The sequence below is a fragment of the Coffea arabica genome, chromosome 10e (assembly GCF_036785885.1).
Source record: "Coffea arabica cultivar ET-39 chromosome 10e, Coffea Arabica ET-39 HiFi, whole genome shotgun sequence".
Taxonomy (NCBI): domain Eukaryota; kingdom Viridiplantae; phylum Streptophyta; class Magnoliopsida; order Gentianales; family Rubiaceae; genus Coffea; species Coffea arabica.
In genome coordinates, this window is record NC_092328.1 from 22,609,454 (window position 1) to 22,624,821 (window position 15,368).

General features: G+C 38.5%; 1 long non-coding RNA gene across 1 annotated transcript; it reads right to left on the reverse strand.

The window, feature by feature from the left end:
• Positions 1-4,274: 4,274 nt before the first annotated feature.
• On the reverse strand, positions 4,275-6,407 carry LOC140014972 (uncharacterized). The gene is made up of 3 exons (XR_011821721.1): positions 6,217-6,407; positions 5,198-5,260; positions 4,275-4,516 (listed from the first exon to the last, which is right to left on the reverse strand). It is a non-coding gene; the product is annotated as an uncharacterized lncRNA (long non-coding RNA).
• Positions 6,408-15,368: the final 8,961 nt, after the last annotated feature.

The following is a 15,368-nucleotide window of genomic DNA, read 5'->3' on the forward strand; positions in this document are numbered from 1 at the left end:
AAAAGTCATTTTCGAGTCAAGTCGTGGCAAGAAATCTCGGTTCCAAAAAGAAAGTACCATACTTAATTTTTGGCACGAAAATCGAGGAAAGGAAAGAAGGTTTTCATGTCTCAAAACTTCTAATCCTATGCCAAAGTTTTAGAATATAAAGGAGCGTTCACATTTTCTAACCTTAGGAAATCAAAATCCATCAAAACGCTACTCATTTTCATAGTAAATGTTGAAGTTAAAACTTCCAAATTTCGAATATAAAACTAGTGAAATTTCTCAAGAGTTACTCTAGCTAAAGCGCTCCATTTTATGGTTCAATTTCATGGAAACCAAGGGCACAAGAATAGAGGGTGAAATCCATTTGCCAAGTACGAATTGATGTGCAAATAACCAAGAAAGTTAGGCTTGAAACCTAGAAAGTGTTTCCAAGTGACTTTGGAGTGTTGTCACTTTACAAGGAAAAATTCAGTTTTGGCAACCTTCTTTGAAAAATCATAACTTGAGTTCCATAAGTCCAAAATTTGTAAATCATATACCGTTGGAAAATAGACTCAATGAACTAAAACTCTCTAGAAGACATGTTTTCCAGATTCAAATCCTAAATCTATCAAATCTTCACTCCAAATCACTGTTTCAGTAAGAACAGAGTAAAACAGTCTTGAATTTCAGTGAACTTTGAAAATTTGGCAAAATTTACAGCCATTGAAATTTATACCACAGAAAGAACTCCAAGTCCAGTTTCAAACACAATAAGCGGAACTCAATTTAGATCTTTCTACACCAAGATACAACAGTTTTATGAAAGCTGATTTTTGAAACCTAGTTCACGAAATTCCAGCTTTGGAACACTAGACACAGTTTGTAAATCAGGTCATAACTAAGTATACACAAGTCCAAAATTAGTGTGGTTTATGGCGTTGAAAACTAGATTCAAAATGCTAAAAATAATTAGAAGAAACTGTCTTCAAATTCATTTTGTAAGATGAGTGACAACGAGCTACAAACTGCAGCTGTGCTTGTTTCTCGGTTAAATCAGCGAGGAAAAATAGTCAACTTTGCCGGTTCACTACAGCTCATAGAAGACGAACTAGCAGGTTTATTTTATGCCGTTAGAAAGCCCTTGGAGTCTAGTTTCTTATGCCCTGTACAAAATATTTTGGGTTGTTGAGTGCGCACTGGACGGCAGCACTGATCAGAAATTTCCAGGTTTGTTTTCCTCCCTTTAACCTAACTTTAACTCAATCAAATGAAATGTGTGACGGCCCCACCTCCCCCTAAGGCGGCCTGCCCAGCTCTCGCCGGGACTCAGTCGATCACTACAGTCCTCAAACAAATACAAGATAAAATCTCAAATAAAAATCAAATATTCCAACATTTACATATCAACAGCGAAGCGTCCACGCTTCCACTGCCACTCTGATCCTTGATCACAATTATTATACAGGAGGAAGTCCAAAACTAGACTATTACACATCCAATCAATTCTAAACATTCAATACAATCCCAATATGAATGATTACACAAAAGGAAATCCAAGTTCAATCCATACATGATATAATCCATGATAAACACTACAAGCCACTCCTTCGCCTTGAGCCCTGTGGAGGGGAATAAAACATTTTGGGGTGAGCTAGAAGCTCAGCGAGTAACCAAGAAATTCAGTTATCAAATCAGTTTCACAATCGTTCATTGCAATAATGTCATGCTTCAACAATCAATGCACTTTCACTTCTCTCATGAGCCAGTGAAATCATGGTACTTAGACGTCCAACGCTCCAAACAATCATTTAACATTGAACATTAACATTGAACATTGAACATTGAGCCCATTGGTGCTCTACAGGAACATTAAACGGTGGAGGAAACGTCGGAGTCTAGTACACGAATTCCAAGTACTCATTTGAGCCAAAACATGTCAAGAACTTATATGCCGGCACACAGGATATGCAATCAAAGAAACGATGCAAGAAACATTTTAAAGTAACGTTGCAAGTAGTTTAAGGTCACTCACCTCCACGGCTCATAATCCTTGTCCAATATAGCCAATTCATCATTCAAGTCCAAGCCTTTTAACTTAAACTCAAAGTCACCAACGCTATTCACAATCGGACAGCATTTTGCGGTAATTGTACCAAAGGTACTACGAGTATCGGATGGAGGTCCAAGACCCACCGTTTCGAAGCTAAGAACCAGGGCTACAACAATGTAGAAGGCCACTCAGTCCAAATCCTAGCACAACTAGGTCAAATATGCAGAATACCAAACCAGAACCGTAATTGCAGGTTTCCAAATCACACAATGCTGTAATTCGTCCAACTCAGTCTACACAGGTCCAAATGCATGGATTCCAAAGGCATATGATAGCTAAGACATCAAGCTACATTTCATCAAAAGACACCAACATCCAAATCCAAAGAAATTCCAGTCAAAACAGACGATTACAATCGCAGTTCGCACATTCTGATCACCCAGAACAGCAACAGTAAAAACGACATATCTCATTCTAAACTACTCCAAATGCCCTGAAATTTTACAGGACCCTCAAACACATCAATACCTACAACTTTCTTGTTTTAAGAAAAGGCCAATTCGGCCTCTAACCATATGATAAAAAACCGGACAGAAAGGGGGTTATGAAACCCTAACTTTTCACATTTCCTTCCAAATCCAAAATTGGTTGGAATTTCCAATCATTTATACCTACTAGAGTCATTAACCATCAATTCCCATCATCAAAGATATCCACAACATCACATTCATATGAAACCAGAAAATTCCTCAATAAATTGAAAACTTCACCATCAATTCCTTCAACCCATGAAATACTCCACAAAATAACACACATGGCCACCTCAAACCATTAATTAACCAATACTAGAACAAAAGGAACTTGTATATTCAACTCACCTCAAATTCAAGAGAGCTACCAACTTAGAGCTTCCCTTCAAAAACCAATCCATCCAAAGCTTTAAACCACCATAGAGAGCACTTGTGTGAAATATTTGCCAAAACCACCGATTAAAACTCAAGATTCAAAGAAGGAAATCAAAGGAAAGAAATGGAGTTTTTCTTTTCTCCCAAAGCTCACGGAAGAACCAGGGAAGAAATGAGATATTTTGGGTGCAAAAGTGGAATAAAAAGGGAGGAAACAGCCGGTCAAAGCTCATGACCGACTCTGCCACGTCAGAATCCGGCCGGAATCTGGCCGGATTTCCGGCCGGATTCTTGGCCGGATTCAAGGCAGTGGCCAATTCAATTTTTTTTCAAAACTGCAAGGTAATCCGGCCAGCTATCCGGCCAGAAACTGGCCAGATTTCCGGCCGGATTTGGCCCCTGTCGTTTTTCAAAACTTTTCTTTTCTTTTCCAAATTGAAAAGCTGTGCCACTCCGCTCGAACAACAACGATATATATATAATGAAAACCCTCCTTCATACGGGGCGTCACAAAATGCTTTTCGGGAGATAATTTACACACATATAACCCAACATGTAACAAGCATTTTGGCATCAATATAACCACAAAATTTGGAAATTAAAACAAGAAAAATAAACCAGCAAAATTGGACAGCCTTGTACCATTTTCTCTTCAAATTCTTTCCAAATCTTCATGCCAAAACCAAACTATAAGTCACTACAATATCAACCAAACAAACAAGAAATCCTCAAGGCCACTACCTAAGAATCTTCCTCAAGACATCTACCTAAAGTCAAGGTTCATGGCACCCATTAACAACCTAAGCTTAACTAGTTACAAACTAACCATAAAATGGATGAAAAATGAGAGCTTTGGGAGTTACCTTTTGTGACAGCCCCACCTTCCCCTAAGGCGAACCAAAGGGGTTAGCGGACTGCCTGCCCAGCTCTCGCCAGGACTATGGTACAGTTAACGTCGTTCTATAACGTTCCGGAACACACCATTGCACGCAAACAAGTCAGAAAACACAAAAGAAAAAAATGAAAATTTGCGCCGAAGATGAATAGTGCAGGCCACGTCAGAATCCGGCCGGAATCTGGCCGGATTAGCGGTCGGATTCTTGGCCGGATACTGTCCAGTGAGCATTTCGAATTTTTTTCAAAAGTTCCACTCAATCCGGCCGGCAATCCGGCCAAGATTCCGGCCGGATTGTCTGGCCGGATACCGGCCAGTGAGCAACTGGCCGGATTTTCAAATTTTCACAGGCAATCCGGCCTTCAATCCGGCCAGTTTCTGGCCGGATTCCTGGCCGGATTCAGGCCAGTGACCTTCGGTCAAATTTTTTTTCTTTTCCGTTTGAAAGCCGTGGTGATCCGAAATCCATCCAAACATTTACCAAACATATATATACAATGGAAACCAACATTTACAAGCCAAACGGCCTACCAAAGTATCCATTTCGTTCATACATATACAATAGCCATTTACCCCAAACATTGGTGCAATCAAAGCACTTAGGGTTTTCACCCTCAAGGAGCTAATCAAAATACATATACATGAGCTCAACTTGTCATTCAACTATTACAACCTTTTCCAAAAGTATTCATTTTCCTGTAAGGAAAACAAATGGAACGGAGTGAGCTAAAGCTCAGTGAGCAACTATCACAATAGCAGTTAAGATCACATAAGCATAACCATTCAATTCAAGTATGCAATTTCGAAGTAAGCAATTCAGTGAAAGGATACGGTCGGCTCTCAAGAGCCCATTTCCACGCTTACATTCTTGATCCACACTCATTGACCCTCCGTCAATGTTACAAGTACCAAACCGTAGACCTCACTTCACTTCCATTCCTTCCACCCAACATACCCCAACCGGGCCCGCACTCCATTCAGTCATTTTGGTAATACTCGAGTATACCGGAACCAAAGGTCTCATTACCACAAGGTTCCTCAGTACAGTCCCCGTGGCATGACAATTTTCACGACCAAGCCCTCGCCGGCTCGATCCAATTGACTACCAAACGGGGTTGAGCTCAGTAATACAGTGAAGCCATTGGACATTCGCCCAAATGACACCAAATCAGTTTCCAAGAATGGAATTCAATATCCAGTATATCAAGTTCAGTAATGCAGTAAAACGGTAGCCAATCAGTGATACAATCAAAAGGGGTGAGGGCGGTCAAGTACACCCTCACCTTAATCAATTCCAATATCCAAGTAAGCCTTCAAGGCATCACATATACATTTAGCAAAGCCACATAGTAACAATTAAGTGAGTAGTATACTCACCAAGTGAGAAAATGATGTTTCATGCACCGTCGTTAAACGAACGTCGTGCACCACCGTTTCCTCCTAGAACAAGTGAACAATTACCATAAGACTCGATAACGAGTCACAAAGCCAAGCCAATTATAACCCAATAGGGTTTCATATGCATAAACAAGCATAATAGCAAACCAGAAAATCAAGCATTGGAACTCATTCGTCCCAACGACAAAAACAGTTTTTGGCCTCCAAAAGCGGTAATGGCACAACTCTCACTACAATTATCGGATGGGGGTGTAAGACCCACCATTTCGAAGCCAAGAAACAGAACTACAACAATTTAGAAGGTCACTCAATCCAGTTCCTAACACAACTAGGTCAAATATACGAAATACTATACCAGAATTCCCAAAACAGGTTTGCAAAATGCAGAAAACTGTAATCGGTATATCTCAGTCCATACAAGTCCAAATGCCGAAATTCCAAAGGCATATGTTAGCTAAGTCATCCAGCTACATTTCATCAGAAGACACCAACTCCAAAATCCAAACCAATTCCAGTCAAAATAGCCAATTACTATCGCAGTTTTCGCATTCTGTCCAAAGCAGAACAGCTACAGTAATTTCGTCATAACTCACTCCACACTAATCCAAATGCCCTGAAATTTTACAGGCATCTCCATCACATCAATACCTACAACTTTCATGTTTTGAGAAAAGTCAAATTCGGCCTCTAACCCTATGATCAAAAACCGGACAGAATTGGGAAATTAAGAACCCTAACTTTTCAATTTCACACCAAATCCAAAATTGATTGCATTTAACCACATTTCACATCCACTAGAGCCATTATAGTCCATTGCCAATCATCACAAACAACCACACCATCATAATCCAATTAAACCAGAAAAATCATCATAAAATGGAAAACTTCACCAAATCAATTCCAACCAAGATAAAAACCAGAAATTTCAGCACTCTTATCACTAGTAAGCACAACATAAGCATCATTAGGTGTAGTAGGGTGTTTCAAGCTTCACTTACCAAGAAACAAGAGAGAGGAGGATGTTGAACACCTTAATCCTTCAAACAAAGTTCACCAACACACTAACTAGCACTAGAAGGAAAGTTTTTATGGAGTAGAACTAACTTAAGCACTTGATTTGGTGGATTTGGACTTGTTAGAAGCTTGAATGTTGAAGAGTTTTGTCTTCCTTGGAGCTTGAGAGGGCCGGCTATGGTGGAGAGAAAATGAGGGAATTTTAGTGAATTTTTGAAGATATTTACTAGTTGGGTCAAAAGTCAAAAATTTGTCAAAAGGTGAATAGTGTTTCTTAAGTCATAACCAATGAGAACGTGACATGTGGCATCTCATTAATTGCATTCTTATCATTCTTTTCTCTCTCACATCAATCACTTCACACACACTACTTATCTCTTAACACCCGATAAATTTTTCACAGTATCCGAAACTTAACCGTATTGGCCGAATTTTCCCGAACTTCGCACTAGTGGGTCCCACGTCCAATATATATTCTTAATTTTCTAAAAACTCTCCAATACTAGAAAATTCATCTAAAAACTATAACTGCTCATAAAATTCACCAGGAAAATATTCCTAAGCCAGAAAATGCAGAAAACATGCAATTAAGGGGAAATAAACCCTAGAAAAAAAATATTAGGGTTTTACGGGTTCTCACACCTTTCCTCCAATAGTAGTAAGCAAAACCACAAGGAATCAAGCTCTAAACCACCAAGAATCTCTCCTCCTTCAAGTCTCCTACTAAGCTTGAGGATGATCCAAGAGAATGGGCTAGGTTGGAGTAAGTTTTTGGGAGCAAAATGAAGAAGAAAATTTGCAACTTTCTTGGCAAAAATTGAGGGGAAGTGGCCGGCCAAGGGGAGGGAAGAAGAAAGGATTTTTGTGAGCTTTTGTGTGAAGTGACTTGATGAAAAGGAAGAAGTGACATAAAGCTACCTTTGGTGCTAAAAGTCAACAAATGAATAGTGGCCCATTAGTGCTCCTAATTGAGCTTAATTCATCTCACTCACCTCTAATCGCTCAATTAACTTTTCTTAGTCTACAGTGGATCACCCTTAATTCTCCAAGACCACTGCACTCTCGGACCAAATATTACCTCGAAAAACGTGTTTTCACTAATTCTCACTAATCGAGCAGTAGAAAAATTAACTTCAAAGGCAAATGTGCTAAAATATAAATTGGGGCAATGTACCATACAAATGCAATTAAAATGGATGAAATAAATTAATTGGCTCAAATGAATAAATAAATAATTAGATAAACCAGTGAAATACATAAATAAATATAAATAAAATAAAAATCCGGGTCCTCACACATGGTCTAATATAGCATGCATGAATTATGCATGCAACTGTACACTCTTTTATGGAATGTTTACATGATGTTGATGAATATATGCACTCTAAGAAAATGAAAATCATGTGGTGGAATGCTTGAAATGGACAGAAGACGAGACTTCACAAATTGGAATAAATAAATATGGATTCGCCATGGAATTTAGTGTTCGATAGGGTTACTTAAACAAAGACAAGGATATGGCAAATGTAAAGCTCCCTAATGGCCTCAACTCTCTAAAGAAGATAGAGAACAAATGCTGAAAATCACTAATGTAAGTTGACTTGTCCTTTGTTTATCTTTCTGTTTAACTAGTTGGCAATTAATGTTATCCATTTCTCGATTTTTTTTTTGGTTGTGATGTAAATTGTATTATTGTGCAGAATGGCTTTACTCATGATGAAGGAGATCATGTCAAACAAGCTTGGTTAAGTAGCTAAATTCACAATACCGAAGTCAACTGTATAATTTTCACATGATTTTTAGGACATTCGAGATAAAGGATGAAGCTCTTGCAAATTGTCCACCATATGTGTGGAATCTGACTGGATTTACCTATGCGACTACTTTTGTAGTCCAGAATTTAAGGTATGTGCCATAGATATATTCGATAATTTTCAATAATTCATGTATTTAGTATATTGATCAGGGCTAGAATTTATGACTGCAGGATCTAAGCAAAAAACTGCTTACACAAATGGGACAAAATCTTTTCTCCGGCATAAAACTGAAAGGGTAAGTAAATATGCAAAGCATGTGTTTTACGGTATGTAGTTGGGTTCATTAACTTCTTACGTAAATAGGAAGCAAAAGAGGGAAGGATAGTTGGACCAATAGAGTTTTATGACATGACACACTTTAGCAGGAAGAAGAATGCTATGATTGACGACATATCAGCTAAAAACTCAGTAAGAAAATTGCTAATCTCAACTTCAATGTCATTATTTTAGATCTCCTATTCATATATCAGCTTTGAAAATCTATTTTTGTAGAGGAAGATGAAGGAGCTCAAGCTAGCAGTGCAAGTAGGATTGAGGAAGACATGCGTTGAAGTTACTGAGTGCATAACTAGATATGTATGTGGTCGTGGCCCCTCCAAACCTAGCTTAATAGTATAGAAGATTGCAGTGATTGAAGTTGTTCAAAAAAAGAGCAGAACAAGCTGAGAAATGCTCAGCTGAGTAGGAAATTTAAGTTCAACTCAATAGCAACTTATGCAAATGCTTGAGCTCTAACAAACTAAAATGCAAAACCAGCAAATCGAAATGCAAAACCTCCTTAAGGCTTTAAGAGCTGAATATTGCTATTATCACTTTCCTACCCACTGTTTACTTTTTGAATTGCTGATTAAATTAGTGAATCGTGTCATTGATAGTGTAATGCTATTTCAACAAGTAGTTAGACATAGTGCATGGCATGTACAACTACATAATAACTATGTGATGTTTTATTCTGTGTTGATATGGGTTACAGACATATTAATTAAATCATTGTTATGAGAAATTACAAATAGTTACCTATGTCTTACAACTTATTGGTAAGCTGTTACACTTTTGAGGAATGATTGTACTCAATGCCATACAACCTTTGCTAGTAATGGTTTTCGTAAGACATGTAAGGATCAAAAAGTGCCACGTGATTGTGAGTCAATAATAACTAAAACGTACTAGTAGTTGTAAATAACATCTATATCACTAAGATATACTGTGACGGCCCCACCTCCCCCTGGGGCGTACCCCAGGGTTCGGCGGGTCGCCTGCCCAACTCACGCCAGGAGTCAATACTCTAAAACTAGAAAATAAAGTTCACGCCAAAAGTAAGTTCTATGTACTCTATTATAGCTCCAAAGGTTGATAAACTAGCACATCAAGTCATACATATCACGAGTATCAGAAAGTAAACCCTAGAAAAGCTGATAACTACAACCACCACGATCACTATATACATCTTACTAGTCAACTTATAACAAGGATAAATTCAACTATTCTCTAATAAAAAGACTAAACACCTTCCCGAGCGATCCCCGCGTCAGCCTCCTGCTAAGGAAAACAAATGGAATGGGGTAAGCTATATGCTTAGTGAATAATAAGGGGTATAAATGTAAACTCACATCCAAATAACAAGTAATCAGGTTATTTCACATCAAGAACAAAAAGGTAACAACACAATGGTAGGATACAGGTGGCTCCATAGCCAGTTCAATTCCCCGAGCTTGAACGCCTGTTGACACTCCGTCAACCAAAGTACTCATGGTCCGTAGACTCCACTTAACTTTTCCCGTTCACCTTATCCACCCCCTCTGGCCAGTCAACAGCACACAGCAGCTCGAGCGAAACAAAATAACTTAGCTTTCGTCAAAGCTTTAACAAGGAACTAAATCCCAAGTTTAGCATGGAACTATCTTCGACCAAACCCCAACTGGCTCGAATAGTTCGTCTAACCCTTGGAACCGGGCTGGAACCAAGCCCTGAGATATCCGATCTCTCAATAGATGGTATCTCTCAACAAAGTACACAACAAAGTACTTACCCCAAACAGCACACAGCAAATGGGGTTTAATTCAAGTCATGTAATCACCCCCATCAGCACACAGCAAGAGGGTGATACTCAACATAAGACATGTAATCTCATATATGAAATCAAAACAAAGGATGGCTTAGGTCGAGTGAAATAAAGTACACCCTCGCCTAAGTACCCATTTAACATATACAAAGCACTTTAACAATTTCACATCAATAAACAACCCAATTACTCACTTGATAAAGCTTGGCACGAAAACGATACAGTTCACTGAGCTTGACTGTCACCGTCAAAAGCCTCACAATCTGTATTGACAGATTATATACACACATAAGTGAAACGGCCACACAATAGCAGTTTATAACTTAAACGATCGAATACGGTCGAAAACGGTCAAAAATAATAAAAAATGGTAAAAAATGACGTTAAAACCAAAAGAATGTCGAAATTGGCTGAAACAGCCGGAATGGTAACAAAATACCAAAAGTAGACCTAAACGGTCCAAAACGGCAAAAACGGTTGAGAAATGCACGTGCGCGTCCGTAAAAATGAAAATGGTACAAAACGGGTTACACGATTTGCCCATAACTGGAGCTGTGGTTATCGGATCAAAATGTACTAGATGGTGTCTCGAACCTTAGAAAAAAGGTTATAACTTCCATGAAGATACCTCGACCCATTTTTCAGTGCATCCAAGTTAAATTTGCAAAATACAGAACTAGAACTCCAAAGGCTAGTTTATCTTTCTCGTGAAAATTTGGCGGCATGCCCCTTGTGTTTACCCATTTTCCAGCCATTTATGGCTTCAATATTTTCCTCAAACAAACTCAAAGTTACATACAAAATAATCTCATTTCAATAGCCGTTCAATAGGCTCAAGGTCATACAGGTACAAAATCAAGCTAATGACATGTGCGGAAATGAAGTTTAGCAAAAGACAGATTTGACGTGTTTTTGCGTAACGGACACAACCGAGGCTACGCATATCGGATTGAGTTACAACTTATACCATTTCGAAGCTAAGCCAGAGAGCTACAGCTTTGGTGAAGACCACCTAGTCTAATTTCCAGTGTAACCCAGTCAAATTCCCAATTCCCAGAACCAAATTCCAACTAATCGGCTAATTAACCGTACTGCCTTCAAATGGCCATATCTCAAGCTACCAAAGTCCGTTTAAGACGTTCTTGGAGGTGTTAAAAATATAAGACAAAGTACTAAAACTTTCATGTTTTGACAAATGGCTAAATCAGCACAGATCATAGTGAATAGACACGGTCAATTGGATGAACTGTCTAAAACGGATCACTGGATGCATCCTAGGGCAGTGAGGGTATTTTGCTCTTTTCACAGGCTACGTTGCTCCGATTGAGCTGAAATTCTGTAGGTTATCATAAAATATCATTCTCTACAACTTTCATGTTTTGTTCTAAGTCTAGTTCGGCCTCTAACATGATGAAATAGAACCGGACAGAACTGAAGCTAAGATTTCCAGAAATCTGGAATTTTTGTTATTTCAAGCTATAATTCATATTTTCACCTTGAAACTACCGCTACTACTACCTTTACAAGATCATATACCACATATATGCATCATACAACACCAACCCACAAGAAACCCTAACTCAAAGGTCATCCATCCAATCATCAAAACTCTTGAAACAAGCATCACAAGCACTATACTAACATTAATACCCAACTTAATCATGATTAATGGAAAAGAAACGGTTGATCAGCCATTATACCTCAAGGCAAGACCTTGCTAGGATGATCCTTCACCTCTCCTTGATATTCTTGGTTCCTTAGGCTTCCCAAGCTTCCAACTAGTGATTGATCGGTTTAGTTTTTCTTGTTGGCAATAAAAAGGTTGGATTCAAGGTTGAAGATGGAAAACTCTCTTTGTGACTGCCCCACCTCCCCCTAAGGCGAACCAGAGGGTTCGGCGGGCCGCCTGCCCAGCTCTCGCCGGGACTCAGTCGCTCACTACAGTCCTCAACCCAATTACAATATAAATCTCAAAATTTCATCAAATTCTCCAATGATTACATATTACAAATGCAGCGGAAACTGATTCCAATCGTAGAACGTATACTTACATCCATATCAATTTCAAATATTTATACAAGACCAACTCGTACATAAAATAGATCCAAACTTAAACTGTACACGATATAAGCCATCCAGTCACGTGAATAAGCACTCCAAGCTTTTCTTCGCCTTGAGCCCTGTGGGGGGGGGAAATAAAACATTTTTGGGGTGAGCTAGAAGCTCAGCGAGTAACCATTAAAATCAGTAATCAAATCGGTTTCACAATATTTCTTTTCAATGATGTCATAAATCAAATGATAAGTCCAGAAACGATTACAGCATTTACAAAACATTAAATATGGAGTATCAATAATTCAAAAAACATGTACAATGGAAAGCGATAGTAACATTCATGAAAGGATACATTCATTCTCCTGACATTTCCTCGCTCATTTGATCATTTATTTCATTTCATTCACCCCGTCCCTGGCTTTTGGCCAGGCTCCACCAACCTACATAGGTAATACTCGAGTATACCAAACGTTCACCCAAGTTCCTAATCGCCTGACCGAGTCCGCTTCTGGCTCAAGACGACCGGTAACAAGGGGCAATGGCCAGTTCAGCCCAAAAGGCTTACATTCATGCGCAAGTAACATTTCAATCGAAAATTTCACATTTATCGAGGTCGAGTGCGATAAAGTACACACTCGCCTCGAAAACTCGTTTTGAAAATCATTATAAGCGCTTAACACGTTATCAACCAAAATACAAGTCATGAAGTCAAGAAATATAGCAAACAAGGCACACTCACATGCCAGCACGCATGATATGCAAGAAAACATTTCAAAAGTAACTTTGGAAACAGTTCAAAAGTAAATAATGTAAGAAACGGATCATAAATAACTTTAGAAGTAGTTTGAGGTCACTCACCTCCACGGCTCTGAAACCATCCATCATATAGCATTACCTTGCTCAAATCCAAGTCTTAGATCACAAACTCAATGCAAACAAGTCCTTTCAAAGTTCGGACAGCACTTCCCCAAAATCTTCTTACTTTCCTAGCCATCAAGGCTTCATGATTTCCTCATTCCAACCCAAAGGTACACACACAACAACAAGTTCATCCAATAGCCATTCAGCAAGCTCCAAGTGGTACTAGTACAAATCAAGCTAAGAAAAAGTTTAGAAAGGAAAGTTAAGCTCAAAACCAGAAAAATAGTTTTGACGTCATTTTGCGGTAATGGTACCAACGGCGCTACGATTGTCGGATGAAGGTACAAGATACACCGTTTCGAAGCTAAAAGACAGGGCTACAACATTACAGAAGGTCACTCAACCCAGTTTTGAGTGCAAACAGGTCAAAAATGCAGAATACCAACCCAGAACCGTAATTGCAGGTTCCCAAATCGCACTATGCTGTAATGAACACAACTCAGTCTATACAGGTCCAAATGCCGAAATTCCAAAGGCATATGTTAGCTAAGACATCCAGATACATTTCATCAGAAGACACCAACTTCAAAATCCAAACCAATTCCAGTCAAAACAAATGATTACAAGCGCAGTTTTCACATTCTGAGCAACCCAGACCAGCAACAGTAAAATCGACATAACTCACTTTACACAAATCCAAATGACCTGAAATTTTGCAGGCACTTCAAACTCATCAATACCTACAACTTTCATGTTTTGAGCAAAGTCCAATTCGGCCTCTAGCTATGACCTAAAATTTCGGACAGAATGTTCAACCAAGAACCCTAATTTTCCAGAAATTCTTCCAAATTCAAAATTGATTGCAATTACCCATAATTTGCACCTACTAGAGTCTATATAGACCATTACCAATCATCATAAACAACCACACCATCATAATCCAATTAAACCAGAAAAAATCCTCAATAAAATAAAAACTTCACCAAATCACTTCAAACCAAGATAAAAACCAGAAATTTCAGCACTTTAATCACTACTAATCATAACTTAAGCATCAATAGGTGTAGGTGGAAGTTTAAGCTTCACTTACCAAGAAAACAAGAGAGGGGAAGATGTTGGACACCTTAGCTCTTCCAAAAAACTTCACTAAAGCACTCACTATCACTAAAAGGAAAGATTGTATGGAGTAAAAACTAATTCAAACCCTTGGTTTGGTTGATTTGAGCCACTTGGAAGCTTGAAATGTTGAAGAACTTCCTTCCTTCTTGCAAGATAGAGAGCCGGCCAACACAAGGTAAGAAAATGGTAATTTTTGTGAATTTTTGAGATATTTACTTAATTGGGTCAAAAGTCAAAATAGTGAATAGTATTTCTTAAGTCAAAACCAATGATATTGTGACACTTGTCACTATCATAAATGTAATCTTATCTTTTCTTTTACCTCTCACATCAATCATTTCACTCACTCTACTTATCTCTTAACACCCGATAAATTTTACACAGTATCCGAAACTTAACCTTATTGGCCGAATTTTCCGAACTTTTCGCACTAGTGGGTCCCACGTCCATTATAAACTCTTAATTTCTCAAAAACTCTCCAATACTAGAAAAATCATTTGAAAACGATATTTGCTCATAAACTTTATCTGGGGAATTTTTCTAATCAAGAAAATGTAGAAAAGCGGGCGTTAAACAAATAAACCCTAGAAAAGTAGAAAATTTCCGGGTTCTCAAACTCATTTTTTTTCGGGGCGTCACACTCTTCACTCTCTTGCTCCTCTTGCTCTCGGCTGACCAGGAAAAAAAATGAGAAAGAATGAGCTCAATTAAGGGATAAGAAGGCAAGACAAAAGGTTGGGCAAGAAACCATAGATGGGTGACACTTGTCACCACCAAAGCCATCCAAGTTTTGCTTTCTTTCCTTGCATTTTTTGCCATAATTTTCGGTTATATGGCTGAGGATGAGGGGGGGATATTTTGCAAAAATATCAAGGGTATGTGGTGGTAAGGAAGTGGTGGTCAAGTGGTGGGTTCAATCGGTAGTGATCGATATCCGTCGGTTCGAGCCGATTTTCTTAAATCGCGTATACTAGGGTTTTTAACTTCTAATCACTAACTTATTATTATCACTTCTAATCATATAATATTTCCTCATCCAAAAGTCACTCTTACCTACCAAATTTGATCCTCACTCCGTACCGAATAGTCACACTACAAAAAAACGTGAAAACCCTAATTCGCTCTAACTTGAAAACGGACAACGAAAACCCTTACTTCTATATTCATTTACACTTATTGTGGGGTGATTGGGTAGTAGGGCCATAATAAATGAATAATTTCC